This window comes from Chiloscyllium punctatum, chromosome 36 (genome assembly GCF_047496795.1).
Source record: "Chiloscyllium punctatum isolate Juve2018m chromosome 36, sChiPun1.3, whole genome shotgun sequence".
In the NCBI taxonomy this organism is placed as follows: domain Eukaryota; kingdom Metazoa; phylum Chordata; class Chondrichthyes; order Orectolobiformes; family Hemiscylliidae; genus Chiloscyllium; species Chiloscyllium punctatum.
Window position 1 is genome coordinate 34,424,257 of NC_092774.1, and position 19,260 is coordinate 34,443,516.

At 46.7% G+C, this 19,260-nt stretch overlaps 5 non-coding genes across 5 annotated transcripts; all 5 read right to left on the minus strand.

Annotated features, from left to right (window-relative positions):
* Nucleotides 1–3,513: 3,513 nt before the first annotated feature.
* Nucleotides 3,514–3,587, minus strand: trnan-guu (transfer RNA asparagine (anticodon GUU)). The gene has a single exon. It is a non-coding gene; the product is annotated as a tRNA-Asn (tRNA).
* A 3,286-nt stretch (nucleotides 3,588–6,873) lies between these two features.
* On the minus strand, nucleotides 6,874–6,947 carry trnan-guu (transfer RNA asparagine (anticodon GUU)). Its single transcript has one exon. It is a non-coding gene; the product is annotated as a tRNA-Asn (tRNA).
* Nucleotides 6,948–10,233: 3,286 nt separating this feature from the next.
* On the minus strand, nucleotides 10,234–10,307 carry trnan-guu (transfer RNA asparagine (anticodon GUU)). The gene has a single exon. It is a non-coding gene; the product is annotated as a tRNA-Asn (tRNA).
* Nucleotides 10,308–13,593: 3,286 nt separating this feature from the next.
* Nucleotides 13,594–13,667, minus strand: trnan-guu (transfer RNA asparagine (anticodon GUU)). The gene has a single exon. It is a non-coding gene; the product is annotated as a tRNA-Asn (tRNA).
* Nucleotides 13,668–16,953: 3,286 nt separating this feature from the next.
* trnan-guu (transfer RNA asparagine (anticodon GUU)) lies at nucleotides 16,954–17,027 on the minus strand. The gene has a single exon. It is a non-coding gene; the product is annotated as a tRNA-Asn (tRNA).
* Nucleotides 17,028–19,260: the final 2,233 nt, after the last annotated feature.

Sequence of the window (19,260 nt, forward strand, 5' to 3'; positions counted from 1 at the left end):
GTCAAACCTGCCTAGTTTCTCTTTTGGTCTCGTCTTCTCAGCAAACGCAGTCCCTTCCGTTAGACATCAATTCAATTCAGAAACCCCTTTGTGGAGAAGATTTCCGTTGGGGGAAAATTTTCCTGACGCCATTAAAAGCGCACAGCTTCGAAGCCAAAGAAGGGCAGCTCGAACCACCAACCTTTCGGTTAACAGCCGAACGCGCTGACCAATTGCGCCACAGAGACAGGCGCTGACTTGGGCTGCACCATCGCCTGGTGATTTTATAATTCAGCCTCCCCGCCGAGAATTACAATTGTCGTCTATCAGTTTTACTTTTCCATAATCAAGCCTGGGAGATCTCTTGTGGAGATACCGGGGACAGTCTGCAGACACATCCATGTCACGAGGAACTAGCTTTCTTACTCCGGGGCCGTCGCCCTTCCAGCCTTCCAGTGTTTTGCCTGTTCCCGAGTTCTCTCGTTGGCTCGCAGGGGAGAAGGGGTTTGAATTCATGATGTGCAGGAACGACAATTCTTTCATTGTCTCAGATCAGTTCATGTGCCAAGAACATCAGAGTCAACCTCCTGGCCTCGTCAACAAGGGGACGGTGTCTGGACTGTCTCTGCTCAATCGGACCGGTCATCTTTCATTCTCCTCGAAATCCGCTTCGCAAAGTGTTTCTAAAGGTTCACAAAGCTGGAGACTGGGATTTCTGTGTTGCTTCATGAACATTTGAACATTTTTCCATTTCCTAACTGACAATATTTTGCCAAAATCTCTTCCAATTGTACGCCTTGCCTCATGTCCAGGGATGAGGAATTTCCATTTTGGGGAGACATTCCCAAGATGGAGAATGTTCGCTTTGGAGCAAAGAAGGAAAACTGGAGATTTCCTGGGGCTGTTGGTCACGATGGAGGAAGAAGCGGTGGGAATGGGCAGTTTAATGATCAGAAGAACCAATTGCCACTGACCAGAGTCAGTTACCAGAGGACAGGGATTGAAGTTCTTGAATGAAAAGCAGCACTTGTGCCTAATAAACACAGAGAATACTGCAGAAAGCCAACGGGTCGAGCAGCATCTGTGGAAAGGGAAACAGAGCTGACGTTGTGAGTCTGGTACGTTGTTTGTTCAGAACCCGAGTTTCCTGCATGGCAATCAATTCCCAGACATGAGAAAACGGGTCTTTATTGAGACGGGTTTTGTGAAGTTTGAGCGATAATGCAACCAACAGGAAGTCATTTAAAATCGCCAGCGAAGAAATCATAGCCAGCAGGTTACCACCCTGGGCGGGGAGCCCCAAAGGATCTCTACGCCAACACCTTAAGTGTTCGGCCACAACTACACGCCCAAAGTTGTGGTCTAAACTTTCTCATGGAATAGTTCTAACAGGAAAGGTGAGTATTGGGATTGTCCTGTCCGCGCCATAGCCCCAACGTTTCCTGTTGCCCTGGATTTGATCAGGACAGAGGAGGCTGATGGGAGATCGAATTGAACTACACACATTGATGAGAGATAGAGCGGCTGGGAAGGATCCATTCCCATGCGTAGAGAGATTAATAATCAGGGCCGAAAATAAGGAGCCACTTCAAGAAATTTGGGGTTCATTCAGCAAAGCTAATGTATGACTGTTCACAGAAAATTGTGATGAAAGTCTCTCGAGTTATTTTGATGAGAAGTGTTGATGATGCTAATACAATCGATAGGATGAACGTAGATTGGTAAATGTATTTGGTGACAGTTCTGTTCTAGCCCTGTGAGCGAAACCTGGATCTGAAGGAGTAGAAGGGACATTAACAACATCGATCTGAAATTGGACACGTGACAAGGAACAGAGCCATCATGAACAGTTGGCTTTTGAACTGGAGAAGGTTTCTCGTGAAATTCGCTTGAGGCTTGAGGTATGCAAGGTCAAGATAATTTAGGTAAAACACGGAAACGCTATCCTCATTAGCAGACAGTGAAAGGATTACAAGACACAAATTAAACATTTTCGACAAGTGATACAGGGGACTGGGAAGATAAGTATTATAAACTGTGAACAGCAAAGTTCTGGAGCACAACACATACATTCAAAGACCGAAAACATCCAGGTCCTGATTAATCAGATTGCATTGTAGTGCATGTTTGCAAAACATCCACTTGCAATGTCCTAGAAAAGAGTGACAAAACCCAACCCTGTCAGCCCAGGATAGAAAATCCGAAGGGATGAACGTTTGCTGATTTTCTGAAGATTCACAGAGCTTGGACTGGGTTTTGGTGATTGTTTCTTTTCCACTCCCAGGAGCCGCAGTGGTTGAGGCGTTGAGTTGGGGAGAATAAAATGTGCCCGTGAGCAGCATGTGGGGCTATTTCAGCTTCCCCTCATATGACTGCGCTGTGAGTTGACTCAGATGTTCTCAGGGACATTTACTGACGCGAGACAGTGAAAGGATTCTCATTCCCGCAGATCGGGAATTCAAACCGTATGCCGGCTACAGGACAATGAGAAAGATTAATTGGGGTGTGTGAAGAAGCTGTGAGCTGCATTTCAAACAGGGAGGTGGAGTCAGATGCATCATCCATTGGCCCCGGCCCTGTGCGTATCTCACGCCACCATGCTGCAGAGTTCTGACGTTAGCACGGACATGCGCAGCAATGGGTTCATTCACAAGGCGAACAACCAAAGATAATCACCGTCACTGATTCCCTTCCACAGGCCCAACTTGGTGAAGCAGTATCTTTCACTGGCAAAGGAAACACCCTTGTCCTCAGGTGCCTGCTTCATTTCGATCACGATTTCAAGCACCTCACTCTTCTAGTCTCATTTCCAAACACTTTGCTCATAGCCTCAAAAGAAGCTCTGCGGGTATCTGCTTGTTCCACCCGAACAGGCAGTGGGTTGCAGATTCCCACCAGTCCCAATTTGAGTGAAATATTTTTCCCCCTCCACTGATTTGAATCTTAAAGAAGAAGCCGGGGAGCAAGCTCCCTTTCTTTTCGACGACATTTCTCATTTTGTACTCGGCAGGGTTCACACCTGCGAGGGGAAACCGCAATGGATTTCATGTACATCGCATTAACCACTCGGCCCACGAATACAGAACCACACTGACAGCTTGACTTCCCAGGCCTGTCTGCCTGTGGAGCTGAGAAAGAGTGAATCATCGCAGAGTTTGTTTGAATCCAATCACTTCACAGTGATTCGAAAGGGTTAAATATCGGCACATGGTGTTTGCAGATATTTCGGTGTTTCACCCCAAAAGATGAAATGAACTTTCAGTTAGAAATTGCAGGAGGAACTCAGCAGGTCAGGCAACATCTGTGGAAAGAGAATCAGAGGCAACATTTCAAAATTGTGTTTTCACCGACAGGTACTGTCAAACCTGCCTAGTTTCTCTTTTGGTCTCGTCTTCTCAGCAAACGCAGTCCCTTCCGTTAGACATCAATTCAATTCAGAAACCCCTTTGTGGAGAAGATTTCCGTTGGGGGAAAATTTTCCTGACGCCATTATAAGCGCACAGCTTCGAAGCCAAAGAAGGGCAGCGAACACACCGCCCCTGGGTGGGCTCGAACCACCAACCTTTCGGTTAACAGCCGAACGCGCTGACCAATTGCGCCACAGAGACAGGCGCTGACTTGGGCTGCACCATCGCCTGGTGATTTTATAATTCAGCCTCCCCGCCGAGAATTACAATTGTCGTCTGTCAGTTTTACTTTTCCATAATCAAGCCTGGGAGATCTCTTGTGGAGATACCGGGGACAGTCTGCAGACACATCCATGTCACGAGGAACTAGCTTTCTTACTCCGGGGCCGTCGCCCTTCCAGCCTTTCAGTGTTTTGCCTGTTCCCGAGTTCTCTCGTTGGCTCGCAGGGGAGAAGGGGTTTGAATTCATGATGTGCAGGAACGACAATTCTTTCATTGTCTCAGATCAGTTCATGTGCCAAGAACATCAGAGTCAACCTCCCGGCCTCGTCAACAAGGGGACGGTGTCTGGACTGTCTCTGCTCAATCGGACCGGTCATCTTTCATTCTCCTCGAAATCCGCTTCGCAAAGTGTTTCTAAAGGTTCACAAAGCTGGAGACTGGGATTTCTGTGTTGCTTCATGAACATTTGAACATTTTTCCATTTCCTAACTGACAATATTTTGCCAAAATCTCTTCCAATTGTACGCCTTGCCTCATGTCCAGGGATGAGGAATTTCCATTTTGGGGAGACATTCCCAAGGTGGAGAATGTCCGCTTTGGAGCAAAGAAGGAAAACTGGAGATTTCCTGGGGCTGTTGGTCACGATGGAGGAAGAAGCGGTGGGAATGGGCAGTTTAATGATCAGAAGAACCAATTGCCACTGACCAGAGTCAGTTACCAGAGGACAGGGATTGAAGTTCTTGAATGAAAAGCAGCACTTGTGCCTAATAAACACAGAGAATACTGCAGAAAGCCAACGGGTCGAGCAGCATCTGTGGAAAGGGAAACAGAGCTGACGTTGTGAGTCTGGTACGTTGTTTGTTCAGAACCCGAGTTTCCTGCATGGCAATCAATTCCCAGACATGAGAAAACGGGTCTTTATTGAGACGGGTTTTGTGAAGTTTGAGCGATAATGCAACCAACAGGAAGTCATTTAAAATCGCCAGCGAAGAAATCATAGCCAGCAGGTTACCACCCTGGGCGGGGAGCCCCAAAGGATCTCTACGCCAACACCTTAAGTGTTCGGCCACAACTACACGCCCAAAGTTGTGGTCTAAACTTTCTCATGGAATAGTTCTAACAGGAAAGGTGAGTATTGGGATTGTCCTGTCCGCGCCATAGCCCCAACGGTTCCTGTTGCCCTGGATTTGATCAGGACAGAGGAGGCTGATGGGAGATCGAATTGAACTACACACATTGATGAGAGATAGAGCGGCTGGGAAGGATCCATTCCCATGCGTAGAGAGATTAATAATCAGGGCCGAAAATAAGGAGCCACTTCAAGAAATTTGGGGTTCATTCAGCAAAGCTAATGTATGACTGTTCACAGAAAATTGTGATGAAAGTCTCTCGAGTTATTTTGATGAGAAGTGTTGATGATGCTAATACAATCGATAGGATGAACGTAGATTGGTAAATGTATTTGGTGACAGTTCTGTTCTAGCCCTGTGAGCGAAACCTGGATCTGAAGGAGTAGAAGGGACATTAACAACATCGATCTGAAATTGGACACGTGACAAGGAACAGAGCCATCATGAACAGTTGGCTTTTGAACTGGAGAAGGTTTCTCGTGAAATTCGCTTGAGGCTTGAGGTATGCAAGGTCAAGATAATTTAGGTAAAACACGGAAACGCTATCCTCATTAGCAGACAGTGAAAGGATTACAAGACACAAATTAAACATTTTCGACAAGTGATACAGGGGACTGGGAAGATAAGTATTATAAACTGTGAACAGCAAAGTTCTGGAGCACAACACATACATTCAAAGACCGAAAACATCCAGGTCCTGATTAATCAGATTGCATTGTAGTGCATGTTTGCAAAACATCCACTTGCAATGTCCTAGAAAAGAGTGACAAAACCCATCCCTGTCAGCCCAGGATAGAAAATCCGAAGGGATGAACGTTTGCTGATTTTCTGAAGATTCACAGAGCTTGGACTGGGTTTTGGTGATTGTTTCTTTTCCACTCCCAGGAGCCGCAGTGTTTGAGGCGTTGAGTTGGGGAGAATAAAATGTGCCCGTGAGCAGCATGTGGGGCTATTTCAGCTTCCCCTCATATGACTGCGCTGTGAGTTGACTCAGATGTTCTCAGGGACATTTACTGACGCGAGACAGTGAAAGGATTCTCATTCCCGCAGATCGGGAATTCAAACCGTATGCCGGCTACAGGACAATGAGAAAGATTAATTGGGGTGTGTGAAGAAGCTGTGAGCTGCATTTCAAACAGGGAGGTGGAGTCAGATGCATCATCCATTGGCCCCGGCCCTGTGCGTATCTCACGCCACCATGCTGCAGAGTTCTGACGTTAGCACGGACATGCGCAGCAATGGGTTCATTCACAAGGCGAACAACCAAAGATAATCACCGTCACTGATTCCCTTCCACAGGCCCAACTTGGTGAAGCAGTATCTTTCACTGGCAAAGGAAACACCCTTGTCCTCAGGTGCCTGCTTCATTTCGATCACGATTTCAAGCACCTCACTCTTCTAGTCTCATTTCCAAACACTTTGCTCATAGCCTCAAAAGAAGCTCTGCGGGTATCTGCTTGTTCCACCCGAACAGGCAGTGGGTTGCAGATTCCCACCAGTCCCAATTTGAGTGAAATATTTTTCCCCCTCCACTGATTTGAATCTTAAAGAAGAAGCCGGGGAGCAAGCTCCCTTTCTTTTCGACGACATTTCTCATTTTGTACTCGGCAGGGTTCACACCTGCGAGGGGAAACCGCAATGGATTTCATGTACATCGCATTAACCACTCGGCCCACGAATACAGAACCACACTGACAGCTTGACTTCCCAGGCCTGTCTGCCTGTGGAGCTGAGAAAGAGTGAATCATCGCAGAGTTTGTTTGAATCCAATCACTTCACAGTGATTCGAAAGGGTTAAATATCGGCACATGGTGTTTGCAGATATTTCGGTGTTTCACCCCAAAAGATGAAATGAACTTTCAGTTAGAAATTGCAGGAGGAACTCAGCAGGTCAGGCAACATCTGTGGAAAGAGAATCAGAGGCAACATTTCAAAAATGTGTTTTCACCGACAGGTACTGTCAAACCTGCCTAGTTTCTCTTTTGGTCTCGTCTTCTCAGCAAACGCAGTCCCTTCCGTTAGACATCAATTCAATTCAGAAACCCCTTTGTGGAGAAGATTTCCGTTGGGGGAAAATTTTCCTGACGCCATTATAAGCGCACAGCTTCGAAGCCAAAGAAGGGCAGCGAACACACCGCCCCTGGGTGGGCTCGAACCACCAACCTTTCGGTTAACAGCTGAACGCGCTGACCAATTGCGCCACAGAGACAGGCGCTGACTTGGGCTGCACCATCGCCTGGTGATTTTATAATTCAGCCTCCATGCCGAGAATTACAATTGTCGTCTGTCAGTTTTACTTTTCCATAATCAAGCCTGGGAGATCTCTTGTGGAGATACCGGGGACAGTCTGCAGACACATCCATGTCACGAGGAACTAGCTTTCTTACTCCGGGGCCGTCGCCCTTCCAGCCTTTCAGTGTTTTGCCTGTTCCCGAGTTCTCTCGTTGGCTCGCAGGGGAGAAGGGGTTTGAATTCATGATGTGCAGGAACGACAATTCTTTCATTGTCTCAGATCAGTTCATGTGCCAAGAACATCAGAGTCAACCTCCCGGCCTCGTCAACAAGGGGACGGTGTCTGGACTGTCTCTGCTCAATCGGACCGGTCATCTTTCATTCTCCTCGAAATCCGCTTCGCAAAGTGTTTCTAAAGGTTCACAAAGCTGGAGACTGGGATTTCTGTGTTGCTTCATGAACATTTGAACATTTTTCCATTTCCTAACTGACAATATTTTGCCAAAATCTCTTCCAATTGTACGCCTTGCCTCATGTCCAGGGATGAGGAATTTCCATTTTGGGGAGACATTCCCAAGGTGGAGAATGTCCGCTTTGGAGCAAAGAAGGAAAACTGGAGATTTCCTGGGGCTGTTGGTCACGATGGAGGAAGAAGCGGTGGGAATGGGCAGTTTAATGATCAGAAGAACCAATTGCCACTGACCAGAGTCAGTTACCAGAGGACAGGGATTGAAGTTCTTGAATGAAAAGCAGCACTTGTGCCTAATAAACACAGAGAATACTGCAGAAAGCCAACGGGTCGAGCAGCATCTGTGGAAAGGGAAACAGAGCTGACGTTGTGAGTCTGGTACGTTGTTTGTTCAGAACCCGAGTTTCCTGCATGGCAATCAATTCCCAGACATGAGAAAACGGGTCTTTATTGAGACGGGTTTTGTGAAGTTTGAGCGATAATGCAACCAACAGGAAGTCATTTAAAATCGCCAGCGAAGAAATCATAGCCAGCAGGTTACCACCCTGGGCGGGGAGCCCCAAAGGATCTCTACGCCAACACCTTAAGTGTTCGGCCACAACTACACGCCCAAAGTTGTGGTCTAAACTTTCTCATGGAATAGTTCTAACAGGAAAGGTGAGTATTGGGATTGTCCTGTCCGCGCCATAGCCCCAACGGTTCCTGTTGCCCTGGATTTGATCAGGACAGAGGAGGCTGATGGGAGATCGAATTGAACTACACACATTGATGAGAGATAGAGCGGCTGGGAAGGATCCATTCCCATGCGGAGAGAGATTAATAATCAGGACCGAAAATAAGGAGCCACTTCAAGAAATTTGGGGTTCATTCAGCAAAGCTAATGTATGACTGTTCACAGAAAATTGTGATGAAAGTCTCTCGAGTTATTTTGATGAGAAGTGTTGATGATGCTAATACAATCGATAGGATGAACGTAGATTGGTAAATGTATTTGGTGACAGTTCTGTTCTAGCCCTGTGAGCGAAACCTGGATCTGAAGGAGTAGAAGGGACATTAACAACATCGATCTGAAATTGGACACGTGACAAGGAACAGAGCCATCATGAACAGTTGGCTTTTGAACTGGAGAAGGTTTCTCGTGAAATTCGCTTGAGGCTTGAGGTATGCAAGGTCAAGATAATTTAGGTAAAACACGGAAACGCTATCCTCATTAGCAGACAGTGAAAGGATTACAAGACACAAATTAAACATTTTCGACAAGTGATACAGGGGACTGGGAAGATAAGTATTATAAACTGTGAACAGCAAAGTTCTGGAGCACAACACATACATTCAAAGACCGAAAACATCCAGGTCCTGATTAATCAGATTGCATTGTAGTGCATGTTTGCAAAACATCCACTTGCAATGTCCTAGAAAAGAGTGACAAAACCCATCCCTGTCAGCCCAGGATAGAAAATCCTAAGGGATGAACGTTTGCTGATTTTCTGAAGATTCACAGAGCTTGGACTGGGTTTTGGTGATTGTTTCTTTTCCACTCCCAGGAGCCGCAGTGTTTGAGGCGTTGAGTTGGGGAGAATAAAATGTGCCCGTGAGCAGCATGTGGGGCTATTTCAGCTTCCCCTCATATGACTGCGCTGTGAGTTGACTCAGATGTTCTCAGGGACATTTACTGACGCGAGACAGTGAAAGGATTCTCATTCCCGCAGATCGGGAATTCAAACCGTATGCCGGCTACAGGACAATGAGAAAGATTAATTGGGGTGTGTGAAGAAGCTGTGAGCTGCATTTCAAACAGGGAGGTGGAGTCAGATGCATCATCCATTGGCCCCGGCCCTGTGCGTATCTCACGCCACCATGCTGCAGAGTTCTGACGTTAGCACGGACATGCGCAGCAATGGGTTCATTCACAAGGCGAACAACCAAAGATAATCACCGTCACTGATTCCCTTCCACAGGCCCAACTTGGTGAAGCAGTATCTTTCACTGGCAAAGGAAACACCCTTGTCCTCAGGTGCCTGCTTCATTTCGATCACGATTTCAAGCACCTCACTCTTCTAGTCTCATTTCCAAACACTTTGCTCATAGCCTCAAAAGAAGCTCTGCGGGTATCTGCTTGTTCCACCCGAACAGGCAGTGGGTTGCAGATTCCCACCAGTCCCAATTTGAGTGAAATATTTTTCCCCCTCCACTGATTTGAATCTTAAAGAAGAAGCCGGGGAGCAAGCTCCCTTTCTTTTCGACGACATTTCTCATTTTGTACTCGGCAGGGTTCACACCTGCGAGGGGAAACCGCAATGGATTTCATGTACATCGCATTAACCACTCGGCCCACGAATACAGAACCACACTGACAGCTTGACTTCCCAGGCCTGTCTGCCTATGGAGCTGAGAAAGAGTGAATCATCGCAGAGTTTGTTTGAATCCAATCACTTCACAGTGATTCGAAAGGGTTAAATATCGGCACATGGTGTTTGCAGATATTTCGGTGTTTCACCCCAAAAGATGAAATGAACTTTCAGTTAGAAATTGCAGGAGGAACTCAGCAGGTCAGGCAACATCTGTGGAAAGAGAATCAGAGGCAACATTTCAAAATTGTGTTTTCACCGACAGGTACTGTCAAACCTGCCTAGTTTCTCTTTTGGTCTCGTCTTCTCAGCAAACGCAGTCCCTTCCGTTAGACATCAATTCAATTCAGAAACCCCTTTGTGGAGAAGATTTCCGTTGGGGGAAAATTTTCCTGACGCCATTAAAAGCGCACAGCTTCGAAGCCAAAGAAAGGCAGCGAACACACCGCCCCTGGGTGGGCTCGAACCACCAACCTTTCGGTTAACAGCCGAACGCGCTGACCAATTGCGCCACAGAGACAGGCGCTGACTTGGGCTGCACCATCGCCTGGTGATTTTATAATTCAGCCTCCCCGCCGAGAATTACAATTGTCGTCTATCAGTTTTACTTTTCCATAATCAAGCCTGGGAGATCTCTTGTGGAGATACCGGGGACAGTCTGCAGACACATCCACGTCACGAGGAACTAGCTTTCTTACTCCGGGGCCGTCGCCCTTCCAGCCTTTCAGTGTTTTGCCTGTTCCCGAGTTCTCTCGTTGGCTCGCAGGGGAGAAGGGGTTTGAATTAATGATGTGCAGGAACGACAATTCTTTCATTGTCTCAGATCAGTTCATGTGCCAAGAACATCAGAGTCAACCTCCCGGCCTCGTCAACAAGGGGACGGTGTCTGGACTGTCTCTGCTCAATCGGACCGGTCATCTTTCATTCTCCTCGAAATCCGCTTCGCAAAGTGTTTCTAAAGGTTCACAAAGCTGGAGACTGGGATTTCTGTGTTGCTTCATGAACATTTGAACATTTTTCCATTTCCTAACTGACAATATTTTGCCAAAATCTCTTCCAATTGTACGCCTTGCCTCATGTCCAGGGATGAGGAATTTCCATTTTGGGGAGACATTCCCAAGGTGGAGAATGTCCGCTTTGGAGCAAAGAAGGAAAACTGGAGATTTCCTGGGGCTGTTGGTCACGATGGAGGAAGAAGCGGTGGGAATGGGCAGTTTAATGATCAGAAGAACCAATTGCCACTGACCAGAGTCAGTTACCAGAGGACAGGGATTGAAGTTCTTGAATGAAAAGCAGCACTTGTGCCTAATAAACACAGAGAATACTGCAGAAAGCCAACGGGTCGAGCAGCATCTGTGGAAAGGGAAACAGAGCTGACGTTGTGAGTCTGGTACGTTGTTTGTTCAGAACCCGAGTTTCCTGCATGGCAATCAATTCCCAGACATGAGAAAACGGGTCTTTATTGAGACGGGTTTTGTGAAGTTTGAGCGATAATGCAACCAACAGGAAGTCATTTAAAATCGCCAGCGAAGAAATCATAGCCAGCAGGTTACCACCCTGGGCGGGGAGCCCCAAAGGATCTCTACGCCAACACCTTAAGTGTTCGGCCACAACTACACGCCCAAAGTTGTGGTCTAAACTTTCTCATGGAATAGTTCTAACAGGAAAGGTGAGTATTGGGATTGTCCTGTCCGCGCCATAGCCCCAACGGTTCCTGTTGCCCTGGATTTGATCAGGACAGAGGAGGCTGATGGGAGATCGAATTGAACTACACACATTGATGAGAGATAGAGCGGCTGGGAAGGATCCATTCCCATGCGTAGAGAGATTAATAATCAGGGCCGAAAATAAGGAGCCACTTCAAGAAATTTGGGGTTCATTCAGCAAAGCTAATGTAGAACTGTTCACAGAAAATTGTGATGAAAGTCTCTCGAGTTATTTTGATGAGAAGTGTTGATGATGCTAATACAATCGATAGGATGAACGTAGATTGGTAAATGTATTTGGTGACAGTTCTGTTCTAGCCCTGTGAGCGAAACCTGGATCTGAAGGAGTAGAAGGGACATTAACAACATCGATCTGAAATTGGACACGTGACAAGGAACAGAGCCATCATGAACAGTTGGCTTTTGAACTGGAGAAGGTTTCTCGTGAAATTCGCTTGAGGCTTGAGGTATGCAAGGTCAAGATAATTTAGGTAAAACACGGAAACGCTATCCTCATTAGCAGACAGTGAAAGGATTACAAGACACAAATTAAACATTTTCGACAAGTGATACAGGGGACTGGGAAGATAAGTATTATAAACTGTGAACAGCAAAGTTCTGGAGCACAACACATACATTCAAAGACCGAAAACATCCAGGTCCTGATTAATCAGATTGCATTGTAGTGCATGTTTGCAAAACATCCACTTGCAATGTCCTAGAAAAGAGTGACAAAACCCATCCCTGTCAGCCCAGGATAGAAAATCCGAAGGGATGAACGTTTGCTGATTTTCTGAAGATTCACAGAGCTTGGACTGGGTTTTGGTGATTGTTTCTTTTCCACTCCCAGGAGCCGCAGTGTTTGAGGCGTTGAGTTGGGGAGAATAAAATGTGCCCGTGAGCAGCATGTGGGGCTATTTCAGCTTCCCCTCATATGACTGCGCTGTGAGTTGACTCAGATGTTCTCAGGGACATTTACTGACGCGAGACAGTGAAAGGATTCTCATTCCCGCAGATCGGGAATTCAAACCGTATGCCGGCTACAGGACAATGAGAAAGATTAATTGGGGTGTGTGAAGAAGCTGTGAGCTGCATTTCAAACAGGGAGGTGGAGTCAGATGCATCATCCATTGGCCCCGGCCCTGTGCGTATCTCACGCCACCATGCTGCAGAGTTCTGACGTTAGCACGGACATGCGCAGCAATGGGTTCATTCACAAGGCGAACAACCAAAGATAATCACCGTCACTGATTCCCTTCCACAGGCCCAACTTGGTGAAGCAGTATCTTTCACTGGCAAAGGAAACACCCTTGTCCTCAGGTGCCTGCTTCATTTCGATCACGATTTCAAGCACCTCACTCTTCTAGTCTCATTTCCAAACACTTTGCTCATAGCCTCAAAAGAAGCTCTGCGGGTATCTGCTTGTTCCACCCGAACAGGCAGTGGGTTGCAGATTCCCACCAGTCCCAATTTGAGTGAAATATTTTTCCCCCTCCACTGATTTGAATCTTAAAGAAGAAGCCGGGGAGCAAGCTCCCTTTCTTTTCGACGACATTTCTCATTTTGTACTCGGCAGGGTTCACACCTGCGAGGGGAAACCGCAATGGATTTCATGTACATCGCATTAACCACTCGGCCCACGAATACAGAACCACACTGACAGCTTGACTTCCCAGGCCTGTCTGCCTATGGAGCTGAGAAAGAGTGAATCATCGCAGAGTTTGTTTGAATCCAATCACTTCACAGTGATTCGAAAGGGTTAAATATCGGCACATGGTGTTTGCAGATATTTCGGTGTTTCACCCCAAAAGATGAAATGAACTTTCAGTTAGAAATTGCAGGAGGAACTCAGCAGGTCAGGCAACATCTGTGGAAAGAGAATCAGAGGCAACATTTCAAAATTGTGTTTTCACCGACAGGTACTGTCAAACCTGCCTAGTTTCTCTTTTGGTCTCGTCTTCTCAGCAAACGCAGTCCCTTCCGTTAGACATCAATTCAATTCAGAAACCCCTTTGTGGAGAAGATTTCCGTTGGGGGAAAATTTTCCTGACGCCATTAAAAGCGCACAGCTTCGAAGCCAAAGAAGGGCAGAGAACACACCGCCCCTGGGTGGGCTCGAACCACCAACTTTTCAGTTAACAGCCGAACGCGCTGACCAATTGCGCCACAGAGACAGGCGCTGACTTGGGCTGCACCATCGCCTGGTGATTTTATACTTCAGCCTCCCCGCCGAGAATTACAATTGTCGTCTATCAGTTTTACTTTTCCATAATCAAGCCTGGGAGATCTCTTGTGGAGATACCGGGGACAGGCTGCAGACACATCCATGTCACGAGGAACTAGCTTTCTTTCTCCGGGGCCGTCGCCCTTCCAGCCTTTCAGTGTTTTGCCTGTTCCCGAGTTCTCTCGTTGGCTCGCAGGGGAGAAGGGGTTTGAATTCATGATGTGCAGGAACGACAATTCTTTCATTGTCTCAGATCAGTTCATGTGCCAAGAACATCAGAGTCAACCTCCCGGCCTCGTCAACAAGGGGACGGTGTCTGGACTGTCTCTGCTCAATCGGACCGGTCATCTTTCATTCTCCTCGAAATCCGCTTCGCAAAGTGTTTCTAAAGGTTCACAAAGCTGGAGACTGGGATTTCTGTGTTGCTTCATGAACATTTGAACATTTTTCCATTTCCTAACTGACAATATTTTGCCAAAATCTCTTCCAATTGTACGCCTTGCCTCATGTCCAGGGATGAGGAATTTCCATTTTGGGGAGACATTCCCAAGATGGAGAATGTTCGCTTTGGAGCAAAGAAGGAAAACTGGAGATTTCCTGGGGCTGTTGGTCACGATGGAGGAAGAAGCGGTGGGAATGGGCAGTTTAATGATCAGAAGAACCAATTGCCACTGACCAGAGTCAGTTACCAGAGGACAGGGATTGAAGTTCTTGAATGAAAAGCAGCACTTGTGCCTAATAAACACAGAGAATACTGCAGAAAGCCAACGGGTCGAGCAGCATCTGTGGAAAGGGAAACAGAGCTGACGTTGTGAGTCTGGTACGTTGTTTGTTCAGAACCCGAGTTTCCTGCATGGCAATCAATTCCCAGACATGAGAAAACGGGTCTTTATTGAGACGGGTTTTGTGAAGTTTGAGCGATAATGCAACCAACAGGAAGTCATTTAAAATCGCCAGCGAAGAAATCATAGCCAGCAGGTTACCACCCTGGGCGGGGAGCCCCAAAGGATCTCTACGCCAACACCTTAAGTGTTCGGCCACAACTACACGCCCAAAGTTGTGGTCTAAACTTTCTCATGGAATAGTTCTAACAGGAAAGGTGAGTATTGGGATTGTCCTGTCCGCGCCATAGCCCCAACGGTTCCTGTTGCCCTGGATTTGATCAGGACAGAGGAGGCTGATGGGAGATCGAATTGAACTACACACATTGATGAGAGATAGAGCGGCTGGGAAGGATCCATTCCCATGCGTAGAGAGATTAATAATCAGGGCCGAAAATAAGGAGCCACTTCAAGAAATTTGGGGTTCATTCAGCAAAGCTAATGTATGACTGTTCACAGAAAATTGTGATGAAAGTCTCTCGAGTTATTTTGATGAGAAGTGTTGATGATGCTAATACAATCGATAGGATGAACGTAGATTGGTAAATGTATTTGGTGACAGTTCTGTTCTAGCCCTGTGAGCGAAACCTGGATCTGAAGGAGTAGAAGGGACATTAACAACATCGATCTGAAATTGGACACGTGACAAGAAACAGAGCCATCATGAACAGTTGGCTTTTGAACTGGAGAAGGTTTCTCGTGAAATTCGCTTGAGGCTTGAGGTATGCAAGGTCAAGATAATTTAGGTAAAACACGGAAACGCTATCCTCATTAGCAGACAGTGAAAGGATTACAAGACACAAATTAAACATTTTCGACAAGTGATACAGGGGACTGGGAAGATAAGTATTATAAACTGTGAACAGCAAAGTTCTGGAGCACAACACATACATTCAAAGACCGAAAACATCCAGGTCCTGATTAATCAGATTGCATTGTAGTGCATGTTTGCAAAACATCCACTTGCAATGTCCTACAAAAGAGTGACAAAACCCATCCCTGTCAGCCCAGGATAGAAAATCCGAAGGGATGAACGTTTGCTGATTTTCTGAAGATTCACAGAGCTTGGACTGGGTTTTGGTGATTGTTTCTTTTCCACTCCCAGGAGCCGCAGTGTTTGAGGCGTTGAGTTGGGGAGAATAAAATGTGCCCGTGAGCAGCATGTGGGGCTATTTCAGCTTCCCCTCATATGACTGCGCTGTGAGTTGACTCAGATGTTCTCAGGGACATTTACTGACGCGAGACAGTGAAAAGATTCTCATTCCCGCAGATCGGGAATTCAAACCGTATGCCGGCTACAGGACAATGAGAAAGATTAATTGGGGTTTGTGAAGAAGCTGTGAGCTGCATTTCAAACAGGGAGGTGGAGTCAGATGCATCATCCATTGGCCCCGGCCCTGTGCGTATCTCACGCCACCATGCTGCAGAGTTCTGACGTTAGCACGGACATGCGCAGCAATGGGTTCATTCACAAGGCGAACAACCAAAGATAATCACCGTCACTGATTCCCTTCCACAGGCCCAACTTGGTGAAGCAGTATCTTTCACTGGCAAAGGAAACACCCTTGTCCTCAGGTGCCTGCTTCATTTCGATCACGATTTCAAGCACCTCACTCTTCTAGTCTCATTTCCAAACACTTTGCTCATAGCCTCAAAAGAAGCTCTGCGGGTATCTGCTTGTTCCACCCGAACAGGCAGTGGGTTGCAGATTCCCACCAGTCCCAATTTGAGTGAAATATTTTTCCCCCTCCACTGATTTGAATCTTAAAGAAGAAGCCGGGGAGCAAGCTCCCTTTCTTTTCGACGACATTTCTCATTTTGTACTCGGCAGGGTTCACACCTGCGAGGGGAAACCGCAATGGATTTCATGTACATCGCATTAACCACTCGGCCCACGAATACAGAACCACACTGACAGCTTGACTTCCCAGGCCTGTCTGCCTATGGAGCTGAGAAAGAGTGAATCATCGCAGAGTTTGTTTGAATCCAATCACTTCACAGTGATTCGAAAGGGTTAAATATCGGCACATGGTGTTTGCAGATATTTCGGTGTTTCACCCCAAAAGATGAAATGAACTTTCAGTTAGAAATTGCAGGAGGAACTCAGCAGGTCAGGCAACATCTGTGGAAAGAGAATCAGAGGCAACATTTCAAAATTGTGTTTTCACCGACAGGTACTGTCAAACCTGCCTAGTTTCTCTTTTGGTCTCGTCTTCTCAGCAAACGCAGTCCCTTCCGTTAGACATCAATTCAATTCAGAAACCCCTTTGTGGAGAAGATTTCCGTTGGGGGAAAATTTTCCTGACGCCATTAAAAGCGCACAGCTTCGAAGCCAAAGAAGGGCAGCGAACACACCGCCCCTGGGTGGGCTCGAACCACCAACCTTTCTGTTAACAGCCGAACGCGCTGACCAATTGCGCCACAGAGACAGGCGCTGACTTGGGCTGCACCATCGCCTGGTGATTTTATAATTCAGCCTCCCCGCCGAGAATTACAATTGTCGTCTATCAGTTTTACTTTTCCATAATCAAGCCTGGGAGATCTCTTGTGGAGATACCGGGGACAGTCTGCAGACACATCCATGTCACGAGGAACTAGCTTTCTTACTCCGGGGCCGTCGCCCTTCCAGCCTTTCAGTGTTTTGCCTGTTCCCGAGTTCTCTCGTTGGCTCGCAGGGGAGAAGGGGTTTGAATTAATGATGTGCAGGAACGACAATTCTTTCATTGTCTCAGATCAGTTCATGTGCCAAGAACATCAGAGTCAACCTCCCGGCCTCGTCAACAAGGGGACGGTGTCTGGACTGTCTCTGCTCAATCGGACCGGTCATCTTTCATTCTCCTCGAAATCCGCTTCGCAAAGTGTTTCTAAAGGTTCACAAAGCTGGAGACTGGGATTTCTGTGTTGCTTCATGAACATTTGAACATTTTTCCATTTCCTAACTGACAATATTTTGCCAAAATCTCTTCCAATTGTACGCCTTGCCTCATGTCCAGGGATGAGGAATTTCCATTTTGGGGAGACATTCCCAAGGTGGAGAATGTCCGCTTTGGAGCAAAGAAGGAAAACTGGAGATTTCCTGGGGCTGTTGGTCACGATGGAGGAAGAAGCGGTGGGAATGGGCAGTTTAATGATCAGAAGAACCAATTGCCACTGACCAGAGTCAGTTACCAGAGGACAGGGATTGAAGTTCTTGAATGAAAAGCAGCACTTGTGCCTAATAAACACAGAGAATACTGCAGAAAGCCAACGGGTCGAGCAGCATCTGTGGAAAGGGAAACAGAGCTGACGTTGTGAGTCTGGTACGTTGTTTGTTCAGAACCCGAGTTTCCTGCATGGCAATCAATTCCCAGACATGAGAAAACGGGTCTTTATTGAGACGGGTTTTGTGAAGTTTGAGCGATAATGCAACCAACAGGAAGTCATTTAAAATCGCCAGCGAAGAAATCATAGCCAGCAGGTTACCACCCTGGGCGGGGAGCCCCAAAGGATCTCTACGCCAACACCTTAAGTGTTCGGCCACAACTACACGCCCAAAGTTGTGGTCTAAACTTTCTCATGGAATAGTTCTAACAGGAAAGGTGAGTATTGGGATTGTCCTGTCCGCGCCATAGCCCCAACGGTTCCTGTTGCCCTGGATTTGATCAGGACAGATGAGGCTGATGGGAGATCGAATTGAACTACACACATTGATGAGAGATAGAGCGGCTGGGAAGGATCCATTCCCATGCGTAGAGAGATTAATAATCAGGGCCGAAAATAAGGAGCCACTTCAAGAAATTTGGGGTTCATTCAGCAAAGCTAATGTATGACTGTTCACAGAAAATTGTGATGAAAGTCTCTCGAGTTATTTTGATGAGAAGTGTTGATGATGCTAATACAATCGATAGGATGAACGTAGATTGGTAAATGTATTTGGTGACAGTTCTGTTCTAGCCCTGTGAGCGAAACCTGGATCTGAAGGAGTAGAAGGGACATTAACAACATCGATCTGAAATTGGACACGTGACAAGGAACAGAGCCATCATGAACAGTTGGCTTTTGAACTGGAGAAGGTTTCTCGTGAAATTCGCTTGAGGCTTGAGGTATGCAAGGTCAAGATAATTTAGGTAAAACACGGAAACGCTATCCTCATTAGCAGACAGTGAAAGGATTACAAGACACAAATTAAACATTTTCGACAAGTGATACAGGGGACTGGGAAGATAAGTATTATAAACTGTGAACAGCAAAGTTCTGGAGCACAACACATACATTCAAAGACCGAAAACATCCAGGTCCTGATTAATCAGATTGCATTGTAGTGCATGTTTGCAAAACATCCACTTGCAATGTCCTACAAAAGAGTGACAAAACCCATCCCTGTCAGCCCAGGATAGAAAATCCGAAGGGATGAACGTTTGCTGATTTTCTGAAGATTCACAGAGCTTGGACTGGGTTTTGGTGATTGTTTCTTTTCCACTCCCAGGAGCCGCAGTGTTTGAGGCGTTGAGTTGGGGAGAATAAAATGTGCCCGTGAGCAGCATGTGGGGCTATTTCAGCTTCCCCTCATATGACTGCGCTGTGAGTTGACTCAGATGTTCTCAGGGACATTTACTGACGCGAGACAGTGAAAGGATTCTCATTCCCGCAGATCGGGAATTCAAACCGTATGCCGGCTACAGG